The 14,816-nt window shown below is 39.5% G+C and overlaps 1 pseudogene; it reads right to left on the bottom strand.

Moving 5' to 3' along the window:
• The window catches only part of LOC123831139, a 33,697-nt pseudogene extending 19,116 nt beyond the window's left edge, over window positions 1-14,581 (bottom strand).
• Window positions 14,582-14,816: the final 235 nt, after the last annotated feature.

The following is a 14,816-nucleotide window of genomic DNA, read 5'->3' as shown; positions in this document are numbered from 1 at the left end:
TCTCAATTACACTTGGATTTAATTCACTATAGGACATGCACATCCCTTATTAATCATTTTTTCATATTATCAACCTATGGAAATTGAGTGAGCATCTTCCATTGTCCTGAAATGAGTTATGAAGATATAACTATAATAAAATAAACAAGGTCTCTAACCTCAAGTATCTTAGAGTCTAGTGAACAGAATTCATCTGTGGCTCACAAAGAAGGCTGACATCTGTGCAGTGTAAGTCTAGAATAGCAAGCATGGATTTCTTACTAAATCAGATCTGTTTAAACAAAAGAGAAGTCCCCTTTCTCAACATGTGCTCTGGAAGACAGAAAATGCATTCCAAGGCACTCTAGCTCTGGAGCTGTGTGTGAATGGTAGCTCTATAGTTCACTAGCTATTGTCTCTTGAGTAAATTGCCTCATTTTTTTGAGCCTCAGCTCCCCAGCTAGAAAAGGCAGAATATGGTCCCTCCATCAAGTGGTTCTGTGAGGAAGAATGAGAGCAGCCATGTGAAAGGCACTTTGTTTCCTGGTACCTGGTGCACAGCTGCTGCAGTCTCTGAGGAATGAATGCACTCTGTGGTGACAGAGAGGACCAGAGCCCAGGGATGTGTGGGAGGAAGGCATTCCTGGTCACAGACAGACCCAGCCACTGGGTACCATGTTAAGCATCTTTCATGTTTTATCTGATTAAATCTCACAATACCCTACAGTAGTAATGATTTCCCTTGTCTTTCAGAAAAGGAAAGTGAGTCATAGCTAAAGTAATGTAGTCAAGGTGAGAAAGCTATTGAGTGGTGGAAGGATTTTGCAGGCATTGTGTAAGATTCAAGGAAAAGAACGTGCATCTGAGGTGGTCCCAGGACCTTAGACTTTAGTGGTGTCCTTAGAGTTTAGTAAGAGAAAGAGAGGGAAAATGAGGGTGAGAGAGGCTCAGAGGGGAGAAAGGAAGAGGGTGTGGGTGTGTCATCAATATGCACAAAGTTGCAGGTGTGTACAAGATGGGTTCAATGACAGGGAATGGTCTCCCATCAAAGTCTTTCCTGACCTGCCTACTCAAGAGAGGACTCTTGGCAAGTCCTCTGGTCTACCAGGTGTGTCTAGCTGCAATCAGTGGATCTAACAGAAGGGCTCCATTTCCTCTAGGTGCCTGGAGCCTTGGCCCCATGATTTACATGCACTCATGCTCCCCATGTGCCCCTTATTTCCCTGGACCCCATCAGGACCATTGGAGCAAGTACAATGGATTTGGTCACATTCCACCACCCTTCTCCCAGAATATATTTACAAAGTGAATGACTACTCAGCCACACAAAGGAAGGAAATTCTATCCTTTGCAACAGCATGGATGGACCTAGAGAACAGTATGCTAAGTGGTGTAAGCCAGTCAGAGAAAGACAAGTACCATATGATTTCACTCATATGTGGCATCTAATGAACAAACTGAACTAATGAGCATAATAGAGACAGACTCATATATAAAGGGCAGGCTCTGACCAGTTTGGGGGTGGTGGTTAGGGTGTAGAGGAATCAAGAAAAAGGAAAAAGGAAGTTTGGACGTGGACAACAGTGTGGTGATTAGGGAGGAGGGGTATGGGTGGAGGCAGAAGAGGACATAAGGGGGATAAATAGTAATGGGAAATGCAATAAAAATAAATTAAAAAAAATAGAGACTGAACTCAATCCTCCCATTGTTTTTTTAGGCCAGAGTCTTCTGTCAGTCTGTGTTCATCTCTAGCAGAGAATACCCTGTCTTCCTAGAAAGGGAAGAGCCAAGATTCTATCTCAAGCTGGTCTGCTGCTAAGAAACTACAGGGATATCTTGTTGAACACTGGGATAAACTTCTTAGGCTTTACTAGAAGTGCTTCTTGACTACTTTAGAATACTCAATAAGGATGTTTTTAGAACAGCTGAAAATCTGAAACTAAGCTAAATGACAACCTAGATTTTCAGCCTGTACTTGGAAGGGACTCAACACTCCATTAATATTTATTGAAGGAATTTCTTCGGAGTTCCATCTCTACTAGTTCTATGCCCATGTATATGAATAGTCCAAAAATTATTGGATGACAAATTTTTATGGTATGATGAGCTGTGTAAACATGGATAGGTCAAACGACCCCCTGAAACCCTGGTGATACCCAACAACTGTTAAATACACTATGCTGGTTATTGTGTTAATTGCTGTATGTGGAAATAAATGTATGACTCAGAGAGAATTTCAGAACACTTTGTAAGATGGGCCATACTTTTTAATGTATAAAATTAAAGAAATCATTTAAAAACCAGACAGTAGGTCATAGGAAAATGGTGGTGAGTTATGTGGGAGCAGAATCCATTTGTCCCTACACATGGGAGAAAAACCTAGCCAGTCTACAGAGGAGCAGAGCAAACAGCCAACAATACCCCAGCATTTGTGAAAATAGGAGACCCAAAATTGTAGCAGACATTGGAAAACGAGATGGTAAGGAGAGTTCTTCAGGACAATAAGTGTCCAGGGACCAACGGGGGGACCAGGGAAGCTGCAGCCCCAGGCCCAGCGCTGTCTGCCACAAGGTTCTAGGGAGAGAGCTGGATCAACTGCTTCAACAAGGTGGATCAACAGGGTTTAAGCAGCACCAGGTGAGACCTGGTTGCTTGAAGTTGTAGCAAGGGGAATAAGGACTAAGTAGCAAACACACAGGGATTGTGAGCACCCACGGAGTCTAAGGATGCTGGCTGGGGAGAGTTCAGAGTACAGCTGTGACCCTGATAGTTCTGGATGTGGCTGGAGAAGTGGGCTGTGTGAGAGGCCAGGCCACTGTACATTGTATGGAGCAGCAGGCTTGAGTAGGAGGAATTTCTCAAAAAGAAAAAGTGAAAAAAGAGACACACTTTGGTGAATTCTCCTGCAGCAGTCATTCCAGCCTCCTCCCCACCCAGCCAGGCAGCACTCCTGAGGTGGCTCAGAAGGCCCTGAGCAGCCCCATAACCCTGGGAAGGGTGCACACCTGAACCTGAGAGACCAGAGACAGCCTGGCTGAGCTTGGTCACCCGCAACCCAGGGAGAGTGTGCTGTAGAGAGAGTCTGTAGAAGGCCTGGATCCCACACCCAAAGCCCAGGGGAGAGGCACCAGCTAGCCCTGGGGAGAGTGTGCTCTGAGGCTGACTGAGTGCAGATCAGGAAGGGAGAAAAGTGAAACCAATGGCCCCTCAGCCTACTGCAGCCAGCAAGAGCAGCAAAACTGGTTTGGCCAGTTTGAAACTAGCAAGATGCTTTTTCTTTAAAAGTAATTCTTTATTTTTCAATTTTTATTATTTTTTATCTCAGTTCCTTTTTCCTCTCTTTCCTTCTTTCTTGTTTTATTCCTTCTTCCTTTCTTTCCAATTTGATCTCTTCTTCCTTCTTCTTCTTCTTTTTTAAATACCCACAAGTGAGACAAACAAATCTGGAACTGGGAAAAGACCAGAGTTGGACCCAAAGAGGGATGGATCATCCCAATAGCTGAGACAGTGAGACAAATTTCACTTTGCTATTAAAGAGAACCTGCAAGTTATTGCATGTTTGTGTTATTATTTTTTCATTATTCTTACATCTTTTATTTTAATTTTTTTTGTATTCCTGTTCTTTCTGTTTAGTCTTTTTTGCTTGGCTGGTTAAATTGTATCATTTGACAGGTTTCCCCTGTTCTTTCATAGTGTATTGCTAATTTACTATTCTTCACTTCACTTGTGTACCATTAGCACACTACTCAAGGTCCTATACTCCCTATTCTTATTCAGATCACATAGATTCTGTCATATGATTGGTGCTCTAATATTATTGTAAATAATTGCTGTTCCATACAATTGTAAATACTACGCAATACCCCTCCCAGTCTTAGCCCACTTCACAGTTTCCTGAACTCCATTACTGTAGTGGTTAACTCTATTCTCTCACACACTACACCTATTTACTATCCTTTACTCTCACCTTACATCAGAATCTGACCTCCCACAACCTCACTGCTTTCTAGATCCAATACACAATCCTTCTTTCCCCAATAAGAGTCTTATCTTCTTTCCATCCTTTCTAAAAATCAGCTAGCTGGGTGGAAGATCATGGTTAACACTATACATAGCCAAGGATCTCCTATCTCTTCTCTATTAGCTGCTACTGTAAATATCAGAGAATACTCTCTTGCTGTCTTAAACCATTTTGCCTTCCCCCTACAACTGATCACACAAAAGAGTAGGTGGAAGTGGTGAACACCAGGATACCCACTGGAAGAGGAAACCCAACAACAAAGGAACCACTAACAGATAACAACAGAAGAAGGTAAAGGAGGGAGTGGAAGCCACAGTAACCTCAATCCAGGACCTATCTGGAAACACAACTAAACAGTAGAGACACTATCCAGTACAAACAACTGAACAAGAGCAAGAGAGAATCCTCAAAACCTTATACACACAAAAGAACCAGCTTCAACACAACCTGCCCTCACCAGCACAACAAAATACAAGAGGTGGTGGACAGAGTGACCCTCAGTTAACCAGCTGGTGGGAAGGACCCACCAAAGAAAGACCCAGCAACAATCAAAACCCAAAGACAAACACAGAGCCAACTTAAATGGCAGCCCAAGACCAGTGAGCTCGAGAGATCAAGAAAACTGCAACACTGAATCTCACAGGTATTCTACCACAGAAGTTCACACCATAATTACAGGGAGCCAGAACAGATCAATTTAAGAAGCTGAGGCTAACAAGAAGAGTCTCATAAACAATGGGAAGACAAAGAAATAATCACCAAAAGAAAGGAAAGGAGGAAGCCTCAGAAAGAATGCTAAATGATATAGAGGCAACTCAACTATCAGATATTGAGTTCAAAGCAATGTGTTCAGGAAGCTCAATGAGCTCACAGTGAATTACCAGAAACTACAGGGAAGCTACAGTGAACTCACTGCAAACTATATCAGCATGAAAAAGGAAATAGAAACTATCAACAAGGACCAAGAGGAAATGAAGAATACAATTTCTGAACTGAAGAACACAGTAGAAGGAATGAAAAGCAGGAGATTGGATCAGTGAGCTAGAGCATAAAGTAGAAAAAAAAAACACCCAGAAAGAGCAAGAAAAGGAAAAAGAAGCTCAGAAAGAATGAAGAGGGATTAGAAGAAATGCAAGACAATATGAAATGTAATAATATCTGTATAATATGGATACCATGAGGAGAAGAAGAAGAGGAAGGGATAGGAAACCTATTTGAAAAAGTAATGATCGAAAATTTCCCCAATTTGATGAGGGAAAAAGTCACACAAATCCAGGAAACACAGAGAGTCCCAATCAAGAGGAACCCAAAGAGGCCCACTTCAAGACACATCATAATTAAAACGGCAAAATACCAAGACAAAGAGAGAATCTTAAAGGCAGCAAGGGAGAAACAGGAAGTAACATAAGGGAGCCCCAATAAGGCTAGCAGCTGACTTCTCAATGGAAATGCTCCAAGTCAGAAGAGAATGGTAAGAAATATTCCAAGTAATGAGAACCAGAGGCCGGCGACCAAGGATACTTTACCCAGCAAGGCTCTTGATCAAGGTAGAAGGCCAAATAAGAAGCTTCCCAGACAAAAGAAGTCTAAAAAAATACACCTCCACCAAACCAACTCTGCAGAAGATGCTAAAGGGACTGCTTTAAGGAAAGGAAGGAAGAGAGAGAGAGAGGAGCACAGATATAAAAATGACAATAAGTTCCTATCAATAATAACCTTAAATGTAAATGGATTAAATGCTCCAATCAAAGGACATAGAATAGCTGAATGGATAAGAAAGCATGACCCACACATATGTTGCCTACAAAAGACCCACCTCAGGACAAAAAAAACCTACAGAGACTGAAGGGCTGGAAACAAATTTTCCAAGCAAATGGACAGGAAAAAAAAAATGCCAGGGTAGCAATACTCATATCAGACAAAATAGACTTCAAAAAAAAGGGCCATAAAGAGAGATCCAGAAGGTCGCTTCATAATACTCAAGGGAAGAATCTACCAAGAGAACATAAACATAATAAATATATATGCACCCAATATAGGAGCACCCAAATGCATAAAGAAAATCTTAGAGGAATTAAGGAAAGGTATTGACAACAACACAAATATAGTAGGGGATTTTAACACCCCCCTGTCAAAAATTGACAGATCTTCGAAACAAAGTATCAACAATGATATTGTGGCATTGAACAATGCCCTAGATAAAATGGACTTAACTGATATACATATATAGAGCCCTTAATCCCAAAGAAACTAAATACACATTCTTTCCAAATGCACATGGAACATTTTCAAAGATAGACCATATGATAGGACACAAAACAAGCCTCAACAATTTGAAGAAAATTGAAATCATACCAAGCATTTTCTTGGATCACAAGGGACTAAAACTAGACCAATTCCCAGGGGAAAAAACCCACAACACTCAAAATAAGGGAGACTGAATAGCATACAATTAAAAAATGAATGGGTCAAGATGAAATTAGGGAAGAAATAAAAAAAGTTTCTGGAAACAAATGAAAATGAACTCACAATAATGCAAAATTTATGGGACACAGTGAAGGCAGTCCTGAGAAGGAAGTCCATAGCAATACAGGCCTACCTAAAAAAGATAGAAACATTTCAAACAAACAACCTAACCCTACATCTACAAGAACTTGAGGAACAACAACAAAGACAGCCCAGAGCAAGTAGAAGAAAGGAAATAACCAAGATCAGAGCAGAATTAAATGACATAGAGACTAAAAGCACAATTCTAAGGATCAATGAATGCAGGTGTTGGTTCTTTGAAAAGATAAAGAAAATCAACCAGCCTTTAAACAGGCTCATCAAGAAAAAAAGAGAGATGACCCAAATAAAAACAATCAGAAGTGAAAGAGGAGAGATTACAACTGATACCACAGAAATACAAAGGATTGTAAGAAATTACTATGAAGAACTGTATGTCAAGAAATTTGAAATCCTAGGTAAAATGGGCAAATTTCTAGAGAAATATAATCTTCCAAAACTCAATAAAAAAGAAGCAGGAAGCCTGAACAGACCAATAACAGCAAGTGAAATTGAAGCAGTAATTTAAAAACTCCTGACACACAAAAGCACTGGACCAGATGGTTTCACAGGAGAATTCTACAAAGCATTTAAGGAAGAGCTAACCCCTATCCTTCACAGACTATTCCAAAAAATCCAAAATGATGGAAAACTCCCAAACTCTTTTTATGAAGCCAGCATAATCCTTATCCCAAAACCAGATAAGGATACAACAAAGAAAGAAAACCTCAGGCCAATATCACTGATGAACATAGATGCAAATAGTCTCAACAAAATATTGGCAATCCGCATCCAACAATACATTAAAATGATCATACACCATAACCAAGTGGGATTCATCCCAGGGATGCAAGGATGGTACAGCATTCACAAATCAATAAATGTAATACATCACAGAAACAAAAACAAAGACAGAAACCACATGATCATATCAATAGATGCAGAAAAAGCATTTGATAAGGTACAGAACCCATTTATGATAAAAACACTTCAGCAAAGTGGGAATAGAGGGAGCATTCCTCAACATAATAAAGGCCATATATGAGAGACCTACAGCCAACCTCATACTCAATGGGAAAAAACTAAAATCTTTTCCACTAAGATCAGGAACAAGACAAGGTTGTCCACTTTCACCACTTCTACTCATCATAGTATTGAAAGTTTTAGCTACACTGATGAGACAAGAAAAGGAAATAAAAGGCATCCAAAGTGGAAAGGAAGAAACAAAACTGTCATTGTTTGCAGATCACATGAACCTGTACTCAGAAAACTACACAATGCTGAAGAAAGAAATCAAGGAAGACACAAACAAATGGAAGGATATACCGTGTTCATGGATCCAAAGAATTAACCTCATCAAAAGGTCCATACTGCCCAAAGCAATTTACAGATTCAATGCAATAACAATTAAAGTACCAATGGCATATTTCACAGACATAGAACAAACACTTCAAAAATTTATATGAAACCAAAATTGACCCTGAATAGCTGCTGCAATTCTGAGAAAGAAGAGCAAAGTAGGAGGGATCACAATACCTGATACCAAAAGTATTACAAAGCTGCTGTAATCAAAACAGCCTGGTACTGGCATAAAAAAAAGACACATAGATCAATGGAACAGAACAGAGAGCCCAGAAATAAACCCAAGTCTCTACAGTCAATTAATATTTGACAAAGGGGGAAGCAACATAAAATGCAGTAAAAATAGCCTTTTCAACAAATGGTGTTGGGAGAATTGGACAGCTACATGCAAAAAATGAAACAAGCACCAACTTACACCATACATAAAAATAAATTCAAGGTGGATAAAAGGTTTAAATGTAAGCCATGACACCATTAAAGTCCTAGAGGAGAACATGGCAGGAAAATCTCAGATATTTCATGCAGCAACATTTTCACTGATATGTCCCCTAGAGCAAGGGACATAAAGAAAAGAATAAACAAGTGGGATCTCATCAAAATAAAAAGCTTCTGCACGCCCGCCTAGAGAAAACATTATTAAAATAAAAAGAGAACCAACCACATGGGAAACATATTTGCCAGTGATAACTCAGACAAGGGTTTAACCTCCAAAACATATAAAGAACTCACACAACTCCACTCTAAGAAGACAAAAAACCCAATTAAAAAATGGGCGAAGGACTTGAACAGACTTCTCCAAGGAGGACATATAGAGGATCCAGAGACACATGAAAAGATGCTCAATATTGCGAGCTATCAAAGACATGCAAATTAGAACCACAATGAGATACCACTTCACACCAGTCAGAATGGCCATCATAAACAAAGCAAAAAACAACAAGTGTTGGAGAGGTTGTGGAGAAAAGGAAACCCTAGTACACTGTTGGTGGGATTGTAGACTGGTACAGCCACTACGGAAAACAGTATGGAATTTTTTCAGAAAACTAAAATGGATCTGTCTTTTGACCCAGCAATTCCACTGCTAGGCTTATATCCTAAGGACCCTGAAACATCAGTCCAAAAGAACCTATGCACCCCAATGTTCATAGCAGCACAATTTACAATAGCCAAGTGTTGGAAGCAACCTACGTGGCCACCAGTAAATGAATGGATCAAAATACTATGGTACATTTACACAGTGGAATTCTATGCAGCAAAAGAAAGAAGGAGCCCCTATCCTTTGTGACAGCATGGATGGAACTGGAAAGCATTATGCTGAGTGAAATAAGCCAGGCAGTGAAAGATAAATACCATATGATCTCACCTTTAATAGGAATCTAATTAACAACAAACAAGGAATAAAAATATAGCCAAAGACACTGAAATAAAGAACAGGCTGACAATGACCAGAGTGGAGAGGGGAGGGAATTGCATGGGAAAAGGGGAAGGGTTTGCAGGAACAAGTATAAAGGACACATGGACTAAAACAAAGAGGGGGGGTGGAAATGGAAAGGAGGTGGGTAGGACAGGGGGGTGGCCTGGAATGGGAGGAAAAGACAGAAAACTGTACTTGAACAACAATTAAAATAAAAAAATAAAATTAAAATAACAGACAGTAAAGGAATGCATGTGGTTAAAAATAAGATGTTGAGAAGGCTAACACAGGCTGACATTCAAAAAAGAACATAGAAAGTAAGGAGAAAAGCATTAACATAGGAGCTATATGAGGGGCAAATAAAAGTAGTAAGAGACAGAAAATTCAAAGGAGGGATGAAAATTTCAAATGTAAAATTAAATAATTAGGTGGAGCAAAATAAATATTTAGAACAAAGTACAATTACAAGTGGAAGGTTAGTGATAAAAGATTTGAGCTAGATCCTACTTGCTCTGCATACTTGAACCCCAGAACCATCTGGATAAAGACACAAAGAAATGAAATAGAAAAAGGAAGAAAGTGTGCTAATTCTCAATCCCACCAGTTGTAGGTTGGAGGGCCCCCTCCTCTGAACTCCCACCAGCACTGAGCAGTGTATGTGCACATGTGTGCATGCATGTGCCTATCATTCCAATACACAAAAGAAAAGTCTTTTATGTATTTTATTGAGGTTTAACATCTTTCTGCCAATATCTATGTTATATTTAAAAATTTTTTGTGTTTATGTTTCCTCAACATTCTTTGTACCAAAAGTTCAACTTTTTATTTATTAATATGTAGAAAACCAAATGAAACATTACAAATAGGTATCATTTTATTTTTATTACACAGGAGTATGAAAAGATACACACCAAAGTCCTCTATGGAGGTATTACTGACACCTGGTGTGCATGTGTGTATGTGTATGTGTGAGTGTGCAGGTGTGTGTTGGAGTTGTGGGTGCAAGGGGGGATTCTTTCCCTGAACTGTATTTTAAGCCATCTCAAAGTGTGTTTATTGCTTTTATAGTTAGAGAGTATTTTTATCCAATAAAGCAAAAGAAAAAAAGAAACTTAAGGAAATAAGAAATGAAACCTTTTTTTTTTAAAGATTTTATTTATTTATTTTTAGAGAGGGAATGGGGGGAGGGAGAGAGAGAGACAGACAGACAGACAGACATCAATGTGCGGTTGCTGGGGGTTATGGCCTGCAACCCAGGAATGTACCCTGGCTGGGAATCGAACCTGGGACACTTTAGTTCCCAGCCTGCGCTCAATCCACTGAGCTACGCCAGCCAGGGCAAGAAATGAAACTTGATAACAGTGCTCCTGAACTTTTTGTCATAGAATCCTGTGAAAATTTAGTGTATGTAGTGGATGTGCTCTCCAGTAGAGTCCTGTATGCATGCATAGTTATGCATGCAGATTCAGGTGTTCACCAGTCCCCTGGGACCTGTCAACTCCTGATTTCTACTCTTGTACAGAAATAAGGAAGCATCTCTTCCCATGAAGCAGGTCAGGGTAGATCTCTGACTTTAATTTCCCCCACAGTAAGGAAGAGGCTACCCTAGCCACCCTCATTGTCTCTGTCCTTGTTTTCTCTAGCCCACACTGATGAGAATGGAGGATGGAGTCCTGTGGGGGTTCTTATAAGCAACACATTATGTGGAGGGACCAGGGGTGAGGTGGGGTGGGGTGGGAGTGAAAGGCCAGAATAACACTGTAGGAGCTTTAGACCCTAAGTTGACATATGAACCACAATCCACAAAAGCGAAAACTCTGAACATAAACCCATTGATAAACTGTCAAAATAAAAGATTTACATAGTATCCAGAGTCATATAACATCATACACAAAATATGCAGGATACAGTCCAAAAATATTCACCTTACCAAGAATACAGAAAATCTCAACTTCAGTGAGTGGACACCAATACTGAGATGATACAGATGTTGGAATTATAGGATAAAGATTTTAAAACTGCTATTCTAAATGTTTTGGGAAACAAATATACACACTCTTAAAACTAAGAATTCTTAACAAAAAAAAGGAAAATACATAAGAACCAAAGAGAAATTTTAGAAGTGAAAAATACAATAACCTAAGCAAAAAAATACTCAGTAGAGTGATCAGTTGCCAAGGGGTAATGACAGATGAATCAGTAAAATTGAAGAGAGATCAATAGAAAACTTGGAAAAAAAAACAGAAGAGAAAACTGAGACCCAGGGAACTGTGTTAGAATAACAAAAGATCTAACATTTGTGCCATCACTGTCCAAGAGTTCCAGAAATAGAGAAAATTTCATGTGGAGTTGAAAAATATGTGAGGAAATAATGGCTGAAAAATTCTCAAATTTGGTAATAGACAAACCTAGAGATTCAAGAATCTTAGTCAATCCAATAAACACAAAGAATTTAAGACCCAGAGATATCATAATCAAATTTCTGAAGACCAAAAACAAAGAAAAAGTTCTTAAAAGCAGGCAGAGAAGAACAACTCATTGCACATGGGATACAACAATTTAAATGATAGCAGATGTCTCATCAGAAAACATGGAAGCCTGAAATAAGTGGTACAACCATTAAAAGTGTTGAATGAAAGAAACTGTAGACCTACAGTTCTATATCCACTGAAAATGTACTGCAGTAATAAAGGTGTAATACATTATTAGGTGAATGAAAGGGAAGGAAATGTTTTACTAGCAAGCCAGCCCTAAAAGAATGATTAAAGAAAGTTCTTGACATATAAGGAGTAGTAATGGTAGAAAACTTGAAACACTGGGAATGGAGAAAGAGCAACAGAAAAGGTAAATAAATGGCAAAACATAATAAACTATTCTTTTCCTCTTGAATTAAAAAAAACTGTTGCACAGTTAAAAGCAAAATTATAATATTGTCTGATGTGGTTCTCAATGTATATAGAGGTAATATTTAAAACATTTATATTATAAAACCTCGAGTCTAAGGAGACCCAAACAGTCATAAGTTATCTATACTCCACTTCAAGTGGTAAAATATTGAGACTAGGACACTGCATTAAGCTAAGTACTCAAATTGCAATCTCTAGAGCAACCACAGAAAACAAAATACAAAGAGAGGTACTCAAAACACTAAAATAAAACATAATTTAAAACAAATGTTCAAGTGACCCACAGGAAGACAGGAAAGAACAAACAGGAATAAAAATCTAGTAACATAGGAAAAATGGCAGGCTTATGTTTCAACATATCGATGATTACATTAAATATAAATTATCTAAATTCAGCAATTAAAAGAGATTGACAAAAGAAAAAGATGACCCACGTATATGCTGTTTATAAGAAACTCATTTCAAATGTAATGATGGAAGTAGGATAAAAGTGAAAAAATGGAGAAGCATACACCATGCAAATACTAATTAAAAAAAAAGAGCTGCATTGACTACATTATATCACATAAAGTAAAGTCTAGGCAAAAAAAAAATCACCAGGGATGAAGAAGGATGTTACCTAATAATTTATGAGTCAGTTCACCAAGATAACATGACGATTATAACCTTCATTCACCAAGTAAACAAACTGCCAAATACATAAAGGAAAAATAAACAGTACTGAATAGAGAAATAGACAAACCTGTACTTAGAGTTGGAGATTTCAACATGACTCTCCTAGTAACTTGTAGAACCAATAGATAGAATGTCAGGAAGGGTATAGAAGAATTCAACAACACAGTCAAGCAATAAAAATCTAATTGACATATTAAGCACTCTGCCCAACAACAGCAGAATACAGATGACCCTTGAACAATGCCAGGATTAGGGGCTCAGACATAATGCACAGTGAAAATCCACATACAACTAGCACACATTTTTTCCCCCCAAGCATGCATGAGAAGGTAGCTTGAGCCCTAAAGCCAAACTTAGCATATTTTAAAACTTGAAATTATACAAAGTATGTTCTCTGACCATAATGGAATCAAAATGGAATTCATTAACCAAAAGAAAACTAGAAAACTTCCCAATTCTTGGAAATGAAACAATGCATTTCTTAAACTAGGGTACAGATTTAAGAGCCTAGCTTTAAAATGCTGTGACTAACGCTGTTAGTGTTACCAATTGGGTGTTCCTCCCAGAAACCGGTAAAACCTTCTCCATCCAGACCTGAGTATGTAGGCACATGCTTCAAGTGCTCCAGGCATTTCTAGGGGAATTAATCTTTTTGCACATCTGCTCTGAGTCATGTTACTATGGACCCTTCACTGTTTTATGTCACCTTCCAGAGCCGCCTATCACAGTGTTGCCTCTCAGCAAGGAACCTGTACTGAGAGGCAGAGAACCAGTTGAGGATTGTTGAGAAAGTGTGGGATGTTGGAGAAATTTTTAGGGATTTCAGAGTGGCCCTAGTTAGGAATCCCTAAGGGATAGTATTATAAAGAAGTGGAAAGAGGCCCTAAGGGTTCCAATGTTTTCTAATGGAATCTGAACTTGCTAAGAAGAAACATCCTGAAGTGCTAAGAAAATCTGAGGTGGGGAAAGACATTTTAGCATACTGCATAATTACTTCCACACAGATGATTGCAGAACACCCAGGTGCTCAGTCATCCTGGTGGTGGGAGCAGTTCAGTTGAAAAGTGGTGAGGCTTTAGGTGGTATTATTATTTTACACGAGCGAAATGGAACATTCAAGAGGGAGAGAAGGAAAGTACAGCTTTCTCCCCTCAAGGATAAGAATATTAAAGAGGACAAGGTCATCATATTACAATACGATGTTCTGATAATGTATAACAAGACAGTTGAATGAGTTGAAGAATGTAATATGCCTAGCACACAAACGGTAAACAGTTAACAATATTTCACCCCTAGAAGGCACGTATGGAATTCTGCCAGCTGAGGAAAATGAGGCTCAAAGTGGGGTTTACGAGAGGACTGGCATTAGCAGCAGAGCCACCCATCCTCCCTCCCAGTCCCCAAGATGGTTCTCGACCTGCAGGTCATAGTCAGGACTCAGGGTCCAGCACCTTAGCCTGCTCCTACCTTCTGAAGGGACAGATGAGGCTGCTTAAAATCCCGTAGAAAGAAGTTCCCAAAGAAAGGCACACTCCTGGGCCCTGGTGGGTAGTTCTTTGGGAGTCTTTGCCTTTTGAAGAAGTTTGCAAGGATCAAGAAGACAACAGCATCAAGCAAGAGCATCTTGGGATTGAGGGACCTCCAGACAGCCGCCAATAGGGAGCCCATCGCCCTGAGCATGGCTCAGACTTCTAGCTTCTCTGTGGTCAGAACAGGTGATCTTGTCTGTCTCTGTCAGTGCAAAGCCCTTAGAACCGCCCCTCCCTATCCGGCCAAGCCCCGCCTCACAGAATTTTGCTCCTGATCATCGCCTTGCCCCGCCTCCTGCTGCTCTAGGTCAGCCCTCCAGCTTTCCCAGTCTCTCTCCGCCCCTCCTCCTCTCCCCACCCAGCCAGGCAGTGGGCCAGATGTCAGG

Source organism: Phyllostomus hastatus, unplaced genomic scaffold, assembly GCF_019186645.2.
Source record: "Phyllostomus hastatus isolate PE091 unplaced genomic scaffold, TTU_PhHast_1.1 phas_contig_147, whole genome shotgun sequence".
Taxonomy (NCBI): domain Eukaryota; kingdom Metazoa; phylum Chordata; class Mammalia; order Chiroptera; family Phyllostomidae; genus Phyllostomus; species Phyllostomus hastatus.
The sequence above is the reverse complement of the archived record's forward strand: the minus strand, read 5'-3'. Positions and strand labels throughout refer to the sequence as shown.